The sequence below is a fragment of the Oncorhynchus nerka genome, linkage group LG28 (assembly GCF_034236695.1).
Source record: "Oncorhynchus nerka isolate Pitt River linkage group LG28, Oner_Uvic_2.0, whole genome shotgun sequence".
NCBI classification, from domain to species: Eukaryota; Metazoa; Chordata; class Actinopteri; order Salmoniformes; family Salmonidae; genus Oncorhynchus; species Oncorhynchus nerka.
Window position 1 is genome coordinate 12,307,154 of NC_088423.1, and position 13,835 is coordinate 12,320,988.

Consider the following 13,835-nt stretch of genomic DNA (forward strand, 5'->3'; position numbering starts at 1 on the left):
TGTCCCGCTCCTTGAAAGTGGCAGTTCTAACCTTTAGCTCAGTGCGGATGTAATCCATGGCTTCTGGTTGGGATATGTACGTACGATCACTATGGGGATACCCATAATAGAAGAGATTCTACCAGAGATATCAAATCAAATTGTATTTGTCACATGCGCCGAATACAACAGTGAAATGCTTACTTACAAGCCCTTAACCAACAATGCAGTTTTAAGACAAAAATACCCCAAAAAAGAATAACAAATAAAAGTAACAAATAATTAAGTAGCAGCATGTTGCTTTGAACATGTTGGTATTACAGACTCAGACAGTGTCCAACGCAAGGGTATTCTCAGTACTCGATGCCAAGTCAAACTTGATTAAGTGATCAGCTATTTAAAACATTTCTGGACACCTATAGGAAGGTATAGATGACTGAGAATGCCATTTGGAATCAAGCCAGCAGCTGGAGAATACCAGTGCAAACAGTGTGAAGAACTACAGGGTCTTAAAGGAGTGAATATGATCACAGATGCCATTCTACCCTATAGATGTGGTGACACACACGAAGAAGCGATGGCAGATCATGACAGAAACCTCACAGCGCTCCTTCAGAGAGCAAGAAATGTCTACCTGAAGCTGAACAAAAATAAACTGGTTAAAGCTACCTAGTGTGACATACATGGGTCATCTTCTCACAACAGAGGGCCTTTGCCCTGACCCAGAGAAAATAACAGCCAGTCGGAGCATGGGTACACCGTTCATGCCCTGCCTATCTGATGTGTGTGAGCCGCTTAGAAGACTAACAAGGACATTGAATCAACATGGCTACCACAGCATGACGCAGCAGTTGAGACTACCAAACAGTTAGTCACACAACACCCAGTGCTCAAATACTGTGATCTGAATGATGCAGTTATACTGCAGTGTGATGCCAGTAAGACAGGTTTGGGGGCAGCCCTTCTACAGAAAGGACAACGTGTTGCATTTGCCTTCAGAGCATTGACTCAGACAGAACAAAGATATGCACAGATTGAGAAAGAATATCTCTCAATTTTTTGCATGTGATAAGTTTGACCAGTACCTGCATGGCAGAGAGTTCATCACAATACACAGCGACCACAAACCGCATGCAACAATTGTTAAGAAATCCCTACTCACAGCACCTAAGCGACTGCAGAGAATGCTGCTAAGGTTACAAAGATACCAACACCACGTGCAATACAAACTTGGCAAAGAAGTACATGTAGCTGACTTCCTGTCCAGTACAGCTCAATCAACCACAGAGCACAGACAAATGCAAACACCAGCCACAGTCTACGCTATGAGTCTTTTTTATTTGATTTAACTAGGCAAGTCAGTTAAGAACAAATTCTTATTTACAATGACAGCCTAGGAACAGCCTTGTTCAAAGGCAGAAAGACAGATTTCTACCTTGTCAGCTCGGGGATTCGATCTTGCAACCTTTCGGTTACTAGTCCAACGCTCTAACCACTAGGCTACCCTGCCGCCCCAGTCTAGCCACAACAGACCTGGAACAAGTGGGTCACACCGGTGATGTCAACATCTCAACTAAGACAATGGAGTCAATCAAAGCACTGTTCCCAGGACCCACTGTTTCAGGCTCTGTACTCACAAATCAACAATGGCTGGCCTGGAACCAAACAGGCTGTGAGTCACACACTGAAACGGACGTACAAAGAGGAGCTCATCGTAGAAAGGAAACAGGGTCTTCATCCCTAACATGTTACATGCTGACTTTCTACACAAAATACACTCTGGCCACTCAGGCATAGAGGCCAGTCTCAGAATGCTATTTTCTGGCCATTGATTACAGAGGACATAAAGATCTTTATCAGCATATGCGCAACATGCAACTCCATCCAGAATAGACAACAAAAGGAGACACTTGTCCCCCACCAAATCCTTCCCCTCCCATGGTCCAAGATCTGGATGAACTTACTTACAGTCAACAAAAGCAACCACCTCATCATGGTCGATTATTACTCAGACTACTGGGAGTTCGACGAGCTGACTGACACCACATCAGACACCATCATTGAATGCTGCAAAAAGCAGTTCAGCAGACATGGCGTTGTCCACACGGTTGTTTCTGATAATGGCCAATCCTCCAGAATGGACTGAAAAATTTGCTGATGAGTGGAACTTTAAACAAGGGACGTCATCACCGTATCTCAGCCAAAGCAATTGAAAAGCGGAATAAGCGGTGAAAATTGCCAAAACGCTCCTTAAAAAGGCTGCGATGGATGGTGAAGACCCATGGAAAGCAGTGTTGGCATGGCGGAATACTCCAACAGAGGGACTTAACAGTTCTCCTATACAGCGACTCATGTCCAGATGCACACAATCCAAACCCCATGTAATTCCAAGAAAACAAGCCAAAGGGCTGACAGCAAAACACCACTATGACACACATGCCTGTGACATGCCAAACATCACCCAAGGAAAAACAGTAAGGGTTCCTCTCCACCCAACAACTCAGCCAGCACTTGGACGCTGGGCATATGCACTGATCAACTCAGTATGAAGTACTATTGAACAGTAAAAAATACAGCAGAAACAGAAAAGACATGAATTCAGTGATTTAACAACTCAGCATCCCCCCCGAACGACTACCAAACAAACATGGATGAGGATGACTGGGGACCATCGACCGAACCTGCCATTCAAGCAGGTGGTGAACAACACGCTGCTGATATGGAAGCAGCCCCACTGCCTGAAAATAGAACTCTGAGACACACCAGAACCAGGACAAATATCAGGCCGTGTGTGAGATACTCCAGACACTTTGCTGTTCAGGTCCTGGACAGCTTGCTATCATCGACGGAAAAATGAATTCAAATTTATCAAGACATTTTGCAGCAGAATGTTAGGATATCTGTCTGCCAATTGAAGCTCAACAGAAGTTGTGTGATGCAACAGGACAACAACCCAAAACACAGAAGTAAATCAACAACAGAACGGATTCAACAGAAGGAAATATGCCAGTCAGAGTCCTGACCTCAACCCGATTGAGATGCTGTGGCATGATCTCAGCTCAACTATAATCCCTAATGGTTAAGTTTCAGGGTAGAATTATTTAATCATTATCTCTAAACATATCAATTATTTTATCATTAACTGACTTGCCTAGTTAAGTAAAGGTTAAATATTTTTTTAACAAAAATAAACTTGATGTGGAATAGAGTTCCATGTAGTCATGGCTCTATGTCGCACTGTGTGCCTACCATAGTCTATTCTGGACTTGGGGACTGTGAAGAGACCTCTTCCGGTATGTCTTGTGGGGTATGCATGGGTGTCCGAGCTGTGCGCCAGTAGTTCAAACAGACAGCTCGATGCATTCAACATGTCAATACCTCTCACAAATACAAGTAGTGATGAAGCCAATCACTCCCCACTGAGCCAAGAGAGATCGATATGCATGTTATTAATATTAGCTCTCTGTGTACATCCAAGGGCCAGTCGTGCTTCCCTGTTCTGGGCCAATTGCAAAGTCCCTTTTTGTGGCACCTGACCACACGACTGAACAGCAGTTCAGGTTCGACAAATTTGGGGGCTGTAGGACCTACCTTGTTGATGGTGTTGTTATTTAGGTAGAGCAGCACTTTATTATGGACATACTTCTCCCCATCTTAGCTACTGTTGTGTCAATATGTTTTGACCATGACAGTTTACAATCCAGGGTTACTCCAAGCAGTTTAGTTTCCTCAACTTGATCAATTTCCACATTATTCATTACGAGATGTAGTTGAGGTCAAGGGTTTAGTGAATGATTTGTCCCAAATACAATGCTTTTAGTTTTAGAAATATTTAGGACTAACTTATTCCTTGCCACCCACTCTGAAACTAACTGCAACTCTTTGTTAGGGGTTAGAGTCATTTCAGTTGCTATAGTAGCTGACTTCTATAGTGTTGAGTCATCTGCATACATAGACATACAGCTTTACTCAAAGCTGTCAATAGTAAAGATTGAAAATAGTAACGGGCCTAGACAGCTGCCCTGGGGAATTCTTGATTATATCTGGATTATGTTGGAGAGGCATTCATTAAAGTACACTCAGAACACAGAGAACACCCTCTGTGTTCTGTCAGACAGGTACAATGCCCTCCACTAATATTGGCACCGTTGGTAAATATGACCAAAACGGGCTGCGAAAAATTGTCTTTGCGGTTTATTCTCTTGGTCTTTCATTCAAAATATTCACAAACACAGAACCTTCATTGAAGTAAAATGATTTTTAAAATAAATGTGAAATAAATAATTTTCCCCCAAAACATGGGCGCCACAATTGTTGACACCCCTAGAAATTCTTATGAGTAAAATCTAACTGAAGTATATTCCCATTAATATATATTTTTAAGTTCACCTAAGTGATTATAAACATTTAAGTGGAAAGCCATGACTTCCTGTTTCACTTAGGTATAAATAAGTGGTGACATACAGGCCAAGTTCCCATAGTCACCCATCACTATGGGAAAGACCCGAGAATACAGTAATGATGTGTGACAAAAGATTGTTTAGCTGCACAAATCAGGAAATGGCTATAAGAAAATAGCTCAATGGTTGAAAATGACCATTTCCATTATCAGGGCAATAATTAAGAAGTGTAATGCAACTGTAGATGTTAACAATTGGCCTGGAAGAGTACGTGTGTTTATATTGACCCCACGCACAGTGAGAAGGATGGTTTGAGTGGCCAAAAAATCTCCAAGGATCACAGCTGGAGAATTGCAGATGTTAGTAGGGTCTTGGGGTCAGAAAAGTCTCAAAAACTATGATCAGACGCCACCTACATAACCACAAGTTGTTTGGGAGGATTGTCATAAAAAGCCTTTGTTGTCATAAAACTCAAGCACCTACATTTTGCCAAATGTTTCTGGAACTTTATGTGGGACCGGGTTCTATGGTCAGATGACACCAGAATGCAGCTTTTTGGAAACAAGCGCCAGAGGTGTTTTTTTGTCGTAGACAGAAAGATAGCCATGCAGAAAAGTACTTCATCCCCACTGTAAAGTATGGTGGTGGATCTTTGATGTTGTGGGGCTGCTTTTTTTCCAAAGGCCCTGGACAACTTTTTAGGATACAAGGTATCATGGACTCCATCAAGTACCAGCAGATATTAAATCAAAACCTGACTGCCTCTGCTAGGAAGCTTAAACTGGGCCATGGTTGGATCTTCCAGCAGGTCAATGATCCAAAGCACACCTCAAAATCAACACAAAAATGGTTCACTGACCACAGAATAAAGGTTTTGCCCTGGCCATCCCAGTCTCCTGACCTAAAGCCCATAGAAAATCTGTGGCATGAGCTGAAGAAAAGAGTCCACAACAGTGGACCTCGGAATCTGAAGGATCAGGAGAGATTCTGTATGGAGGAATGGTCTCAGATCCCTTGTCATTTGTTCTCCAACCTCATTATGCATTATAGGAGAAGACTCAGAGCTGTTACCTTGGCAGGAGGTTTCACAAAGTACTGAATTAACGAGTGCCAATAATTGTGGCACAAATACAGTACATTTGATTTTTGTGTATATTTTGAATGAAAGACCAAGAGGATAAAAAATAATAATTTCACAGCCCGTTTAGCTCATATTTACCAAGGGTGCCAAAATTAGTGGAGGGCACTGTAACTCTTTATCCACAATATAGCAGTGGGTGTAAAGCCATAACACATAAAAAATGTCCAGAAGCAGACTATGATCGATAATGTCGGAGAACCCTTTATGGACGGGCGAGAGGCAGGATAACTTGAGCCCTTTGCTCCCGGTGCCTGGTGCAGGCCTCTGACAGATGGAGAGGTCCCGCTCAATTCAGAGAAGGGATGGAAGGTTGTCTACGTCGACTTCAAAATCGTAGTAGGAGGCACTGCGGCTGCAGACACAGGCACCCCCAGAGACGAAGGTGCAGGAAGATCAGGCTCCAGGACGGCGAAACTCTTTGTTTGTATCCGCCCCCGGACCTCTCGGTGGGAGTGTAGACTGTTTTGCGGGAGGCCACTGTCTTCGGCTTCCACGGCTCGTGACATGCGACCATCGTTGATTGCCTTGCTCCTCTTGCTGTGCTCCTTCGACTCAACTATAAGATAGAGGAGCTCCAGGCAACACAGGCCAGTCGGATAATGACAAACAACAAGGTAGAGATGCATCCAACAAGTTCAAACTCCATCCAGCCACCGGCATAGAAAATGTAAATATTCCACTCTGCTTTTCCCCCAGTTTCTTACATAGGCTGGTGACCTGCGTAATCAAGGAAGCCACCTCAAGCCTAAGATCCTCGGCAGGTAAGTGATCCGGTTTGTCCCTAAACAAAGTGTAGTAGATACAGCTCCTACAGCGCAGGAACCGTTCATTTATTTCTCCAGACAAAGATGACTCCATTGCAAAACTCATCTGCTACCAACTTCATTAGATTGATGGCTAGCAGCTTAGCCTCTCTGTCAAGCAGGCTTCAACCTGTCTGTTATGTGGGATTCCGGGACAACAAATATAGTGCCTTGCAAAAGCATTCATCCCCCTTGGAGTTTTTCATATTTTGTTGCATTACAACCTGTCATTTAAATATATTTTTATTTGGATTTCATGTAATGGACATGCACAAAATATGCCAAATTGGTGAAGGGAAATGAAAAAAATTACTTGTTTAAAAAAAAATGTAAAAAGTAAAACGGAAAAGTGGTGCATGCGTATGTATTCACCCCTTTGCTATTAAGTCCCTAAAAAGATCTGGTGCAGCCAATTACCTTCAGAAGTCACATAATTAGTCAAATAAAGTCCACCTGTGTGCAGTCTAAGTATCACATGATCTGTCACATGATCTCAGTATATATACACACCTGTTCTGAAAGGCCACAGAGTATGCAACACCATTAAGCAAGGGGTACCACCAAGCAAGCAGCACCATGAAGATCAAGGAGCTCTAAACAGGTCAGGGGCAAAGTTGTGGAGAAGGACAGATCAGGGTTGGGTTATAAAAAAATATCAGAAACTTTGAACATCCCACGGAGCATCATTAAATCCATTATTAAACAACAAACCTGCCAAGAGAGGGCCGTCCACCAAAACTCACAGATCAGGCAAGGAGGGCATTAATCAGAAAGGCAACAAAGAGACCAAAGATAACCTTGAAGGAGCTCCACAGAGGAGATTGGAGTATCTATCCATAGGACCATTTTAAGCCGTACACTCCACAAAGCTGGGCTTTATGGAAGAGGGCCAGAAAAAAGCCATTGCTTAAAGAAAAAAATAAGCAAACATGTTTGGTGTTCGCAAAAAGACATGTGGGAGACTCCCGAAACATATGGAAGAAGGTACTCTGGATAGATGAGACTAAAATCGAGCATTTTGGCCATCAAGGAAAACGCTATGATTGGCGCAAACCACCTCTCATCACCTATCATCCCCACAGTGAATCATGGTAGTGGCAGCATCATGCTGTGGGGTTGGTTTTTTTATCGGCAGGGACTGAGAAACTGGTCAGAATTGAAGGAATGATGGATGGCGCTAAATACAGGGAAATTCTTGAGGGAAACCCGTTTCAAACTTCCAGAGATTCTAGACTGGGACAGAGGTTCACCGTCCAGCAGGACAATGACCCTAGGCATACTGCTAAAGCAACACTCGAATGGTTTAAGGGGAAACATTTAAATGTTGACTTTGAGGGGGTGGTTGTTGTTCTGGTTGTTCCCTGCAGTGTCCATCAATCAGGTCAGTGTGTGTGGACCTAGGGAACTGGGGGGCCACAGAGGAGGCGCTATGGGAGGCTGTTGGTAACGCTGATCTCCTGGTGAATAAAGCAGCCTGCGTCATGGTGGAGCCCTTCCTAGAGGTCGCCCCCAACCAGTATGATACGTAAAGAAGCTCTCTTCGTTGTCCTTTGATTCATGTATTGATTCATATTCATTAAAGTGAAACACAAGTCACTCAAGGCAAGGTATTAGACCTGTGTTTTAGACCTAGAGTACATGTATTAGACCTAGTGTACATGTATTAGACCTTGGCTAACTAGATTATTAGATATAGGGGGGGGGGAAATGCACAATACATTGTCTCTCACCCTTTGTGCTCCCTTTTGTGCAACATTTAGCTGAATTCAGAGGACTCGGACCCGTAAATTCACCGTGAAGGTCTGAAGAACCATGGAAATATATTTTGCAGGTAAGCGGGCCCTAGTCACGGGAGCATGAAAAAGTAAGACAACTTTCACCACATGTAAAGATAGTGACACCGTCTGGTTTGCAGCAACAACACCTCCAAATGCACTTACAATAAGTAAACCAAACTTCTCCATCTAGTTTTGAGCACAAACTAAGAGACATCCAGTGTGTCCTGAAAGACTCACTGCCTTAATTACAGTGTGTGTGTGTCTGTGTGGCCGAAGAGCCTATTGACAAACGGAATGTGTGTGTCAGGTTGGCCGTCACACAGAGAGCTCCGATGAATAATGGACATTGTGTTTATGGATATTTTCACACAGGCATCGGCAGGCCACGGCACTCGCTCTGGCGCACTGCGGGGCAGAGGTCATGGCTGTCACAAGCACGCAGGCTGACCTGGACAGCATTCTGCTGCAGGTACCCCTCCCCCTGCACCACACGTTGCTTGCTCTATTGTCCCTCTATAGGACCTCTCCTCTCTACCAGTCCTATACACATATCATCAGAGGCTGACTAGTTTCCCCGCTGCTCTCTTCATCTCCCTGGCCCATTGTTTCTGCTCCGCTCCGAGACGAGAGATGATGAGAGATTCGTTGTGGTGATTCTCCTGCTGTCTGTTCTCTCTATGTGATTGGTTCTGGTGGTCCGTTCTCTCTGTGTGATTGGTTCTGATGTCTGGTGTCTGGTTCTGCTTGTTCCCTGCAGTGTCCATCAATCAGGCCAGTGTGTGTGGACCTAGGGAACTTGGGGGCCACAGAGGAGGCGCTATGGGAGGCTGTTGGTAACGCTGATCTCCTGGTGAATAAAGCAGCCTGCGTCATGCTGGAGCCCTTCCTAGAGGTCGCCCCCAACCAGTTTGACACGTAAAGAAGCTCTCTTCGTTGTCCTTTGATTCATGTATTGATTCATATTCATTAAAGTGAAACACAAGTCACTCAAGGCAAGATATTAGACCTGTGTTTTAGACCTAGAGTACATGTATTAGACCTGTGTTTTAGACCCAGAGTACATGTATTAGACCTGTGTTTTAGACCCAGAGTACATGTTTTAGACCCAGAGTACATGTATTAGACCTGTGTTTTAGACCCAGAGTACATGTATTAGACCTGTGTTTTAGACCCAGAGTACATGTTTTAGACCCAGAGTACATGTATTAGACCTGTGTTTTAGACCTAGAGTACACGTATTAGACCTGTGCTTTAGACCCAGAGTACATGTTTTAGACCCAGAGTACATGTATTAGACCTGTGTTTTAGACCTAGAGTACATGTATTAGACCTGTGCTTTAGACCCAGAGTACATGCATTAGACCTAGAGTACATGTATTAGACCTGTGTTTTAGACCTAGACCTGTGTTTTAGACCTAGAGTACATGTATTAGACCTGTGTTTTAGACCTAGAGTTCATGTATTAGACCTAGAGTACATGCATTAGACCTGTGCTTTAGACCCAGAGTACATGCATTAGACCTAGAGTACATGTACTAGACCTGTGTTTTAGACCTAGAGTACATGTATTAGACCTGTGTTTTAGACCTAGAGTACATGTATTAGACCTGTGCTTTAGACCCAGAGTACATGTATTAGACCCAGAGTACATGTATTAGACCTGTGTTTTAGACCTAGAGTACATGTATTAGACCTGTGCTTTAGACCCAGAGTACATGTTTTAGACCCAGAGTACATGTATTAGACCTGTGTTTTAGACCTAGAGTACATGTATTAGACCTGTGCTTTAGACCTAGAGTACATGTATTAGACCTGTGTTTTAGACCTACATAAAGTACAGTGTATTCGGAAAGTATTCAGACTTTTCCCACATTTCGTTACATTACAGCCTTATTCTAAAATGGATGAAATGTTCTCCAAAGCAATCTACACAAAATGACAAAACAAAAACAGTTTTTTAGACATTTTTGCAAATGTATAAAAACTGAAATAACTGATGGAACATTTTATACTGGTGCTTTTCTATTTACCAATTTCTGTGTTCATGCAAGTGACTGACTGAACGAACCCTCACTATCAGCATCTGTAATTTGGCAGTACGTCCAGACCCTTGTTTTGAGAACAAAAGATATCTCTGTTTCAAGGTCTCAGCTTAGAGAGAAGAAGCCGCGTGAGGTATTGGTCTGTCACATGCATGACCCAGTACTGGTCAGTCACATGAAGGAAGCAAACGTTAGTGATGAATTAATTATGAATGAATAAGCTAAATCATGCAAATATAACTTGTCTGCATATAAGATAACTAACGGGACTGTCCCGATAGAGCTTTTGATCGACATGTGTACATGGTGCATTGAGTTGGTTGGAACCTCTCCAGCACGCTGATAATACACAATGATTTATACAAGATTGACTTTGAGTGTCCCATGTGTAAGAATTTCCAAAACAATTTGGTGTCAACGAACAGGATGATTGATTCTGCCTAAATCAAATCAAATTTTACTTGTCAAATACACATGGTTAGCAGATGTTAATGTGATTATTGCGAAATGCATTTGCTTCTAGTTCCGAGCTTTCCATTGGGGGTCTGCGAGGAAAACTGGTGGCGCATTTTATGAAGTGTGAGAGAAATTCCAATTTGACCAAAAGACAACGAGACCCGCCCAGACCCTGACTGTGACTTGCCCAGGAGGAGACACGCCATCCGCAAAGAATTAAGGGATGATATTTAAATTAATTTAAATGAATCTGTATAAAAATATAAATAAATGGTAAAAAAATCTAATTAAGACAAGTACTGTATGAGAAGTCTATTCACTAGTCTAAGAGAAGACTAGAGTGAGGGCGTAACAGTATTCAAATCAAATCAAATGTTATGGGTCACATACACATGTTTAGCAGATGTTAATGCGAGTGTAGCGAAATGCTTGTGCTTCTAGTTCCGACCATGCAGTAATGTCTAACAAGTAATCTAACAATTTCACAACTACCTTATACACACAAGAGTAAACGAATGAATAAGAACATAAATATATGGATGAGCGATGGCCGAATGGCATAGGTAAGATGCAGTAGATGGTATCGAGTACAGTATATACATATTAGATGAGTAATGTAGGGTATGTAAACATTACATAAAGTGGCATTGTTTAAAGTGACTAGTGATACATTTATTACATCCAATTTTTAATTATTAAGTGGCTAGAGATTTGAGTCAGTATGTTGGTAGCAGCCACTCAATGTTAGTGATTGCTGTTTAACAGTCTGATGGCCTTGAGATAGAAGCTGTTTTTCAGTCTCTCGGTCCCTGCTTTGATGCACCTGTACTGACCTCGCCTTCTGGATGATAGTTGGGTGAACAGGCAGTGGCTCGGGTGGTTTTTGTCCTTCATGATCTTTTTGGCCTTCCTGTGACATCGGGTGGTGTAGGTGTCCTGGAGGGCAGGTAGTTTGCCCCCGGTGATGCATTGTGCAGACCTCACTACCCTCTGGAGAGCCTTACAGTTGTGGCAGTTTCCGTACCAGGCGGTGATACAGCCCAACAGTATAAAAGACACCTGTTCACAACCTCAAACAGTCACACTACAAACTCCACTATTGCCAAGACCAAAGAGCTGTCAAGGGACACCAGAAACAAAATTGTAGACCTGCACCAGGCTGGGAAGACTGAATCTGCAATAGGTAAGCAGCTTGGTTTGAAGAAATCAACTGTGGGAGCAATTATTAGGAAATGGAAGACATACAAGACCACTGATAATCTCCCTCGATCTGGGGCTCCACGCAAGATCTCACCCCGTGGGGTCAAAATGATCACAAGAACGGTGAGCAAAAATCCCAGAACCACACGGGGGGACCTAGTGAATGACCTGCAGAGAGCCGGGACCAAAGTAACAAAGCCTACCATCAGTAACACACTACGCCGCCAGGGACTCAAATCCTTCAGTGCCAGACGTGTCCCCCTGCTTAAGCCAGTACATGTCCAGGCCCGTCTGAAGTTTGCTAGAGAGCATTTGGATGATCCAGAAGAAGACTGGTTTCATCTGACCATATGACATTCTCCCAAAATATAACTTTTTTGGTAAAAACTCAACTCGTCGTGTTTGGAGGACAAAGAATGCTGAGTTGCATCCAAAGAACACCATACCTACTGTGAAGCATGGGGGTGGAAACATCATGCTTTGGGGCTGTTTTTCTGCAAAGGGACTAGGATGACTGATCCATGTAAAGGAAAGAATGAATGGGGCCATGTATCGTGAGATTTTGAGTGAAATCAGCAAGGGCATTGAAGATGAAACGTGGCTGGGTCTTTCAGCATGACAATGATCCCAAACACACTGCCCCGGCAACGAAGGAGTGGCTTCGTAAGAAGCATTTCAAGGTGCTGGAGTGTCATAGCCAATCTCCAGATCTCAACCCCATAGAAAATCTTTGGCGGGAGTTGAAAGTCCGTGTTGCCCAGCAACAGCCCCAAAACATCCCTGCTCTAGAGGAGATCTGCATGGAGGAATGGGCCAAAATACCAGCAACAGTGTGTGAAAACCTTCTGAAGACTTACAGAAAACGTTTGACCTCTGTCATTGCCAACAAAGGGTATATAACAAAGTATTGAGATAAACTTTTGTTATTGACCAAATACTTATTTTCCACCATAATTTGCAAGTAGATTATTTAAAAATCCTACAATGTGATTTTCTGGATTTTTTTTTCTCATTTTGTATGTCATAGTTGAAGTGTACCTATTATGAAAATTACAGGCCTCTCTTATCTTTTTAAGTGGGAGAACTTGCACAATTGGTGGCTGACTAAATACTTTTTTGCCCCACTGTATATGCCGAGGAACTTAACTTTCCATCTTCTCCACTACTGTCCTGTCGATGTGGATAGGGAGGTGCTCACTCTGTTGTTTCCTGAAGTCCACGATCAATCTCCTTTGTTTTGTTGACATTGAGTGTGAGGTTATTTTCCTGACACCACATGGAAAGCCCTGCTGACAGCTGTCTGTAAGCATTTATAAGAGATGTCTACATGGCCTGCAGCCACTGCAAAATAACGCAAGGTGTTTTTGAACACAAGGTGTTATTTAAATGTATAGGAAGTAGTGGCAAGAGAACCGTTGAAGGTGCATATGGTGCATAGCAAGTAACGACAAGAGAATCGTTGAAGATCACATGGGGATGGGGTAATGAGGAGATTATAGAGTGTGTTTCGGAATAGTACTAAGTGAATGTGGATTTGAAAGTTGTGTGATTGTGAGAAATGACATATTAAGCTGATTGAAATTTGGATAATAAATGGATTGAAATTTGAACTATTAAGATAGAAATTTGGATAGAAATCTGGATTTAAACTACTGATTGAAAATTGGATAATAAGAGATTGAAATGTAGCTATAAATCACTGAGTGAATGAGAGCTAGAATTTTCCCTAGAATTTCTAAGCCAACAGCTGGAGGCAGGGCTTTCTCCTATAGAGCTCCATTTTTATGGAATGTTCTGCCTACCCATGTGAGAGACGCAGACTCGGTCTCAACCTTTATGTCTTTACTGAAGACTCATCTCTTCAGTGGGTCATATGATTGAGCGTAGTCTGGCCCAGGAGAGTGAAGGTGAACAGAAAGGCTCTGGAGCAACGAACCGCCCTTGCTGTCTCTGCCTGGCCGGTTCCCCTCTCTCCACTGGGATTCCCTGGCTCTAACCCTATTACAGGGGCAGAGTCACTGGCTTACTGGTGCTCT

At 43.0% G+C, this 13,835-nt stretch overlaps 1 long non-coding RNA gene across 1 annotated transcript; it reads left to right on the plus strand.

The window, feature by feature from the left end:
• Positions 1-8,080: 8,080 nt before the first annotated feature.
• Positions 8,081-9,483, plus strand: LOC115115731 (uncharacterized). The gene is made up of 3 exons (XR_003861435.2): positions 8,081-8,154; positions 8,474-8,570; positions 8,859-9,483. It is a non-coding gene; the product is annotated as an uncharacterized LOC115115731 (long non-coding RNA).
• The last annotated feature ends 4,352 nt before the right edge of the window (positions 9,484-13,835 follow it).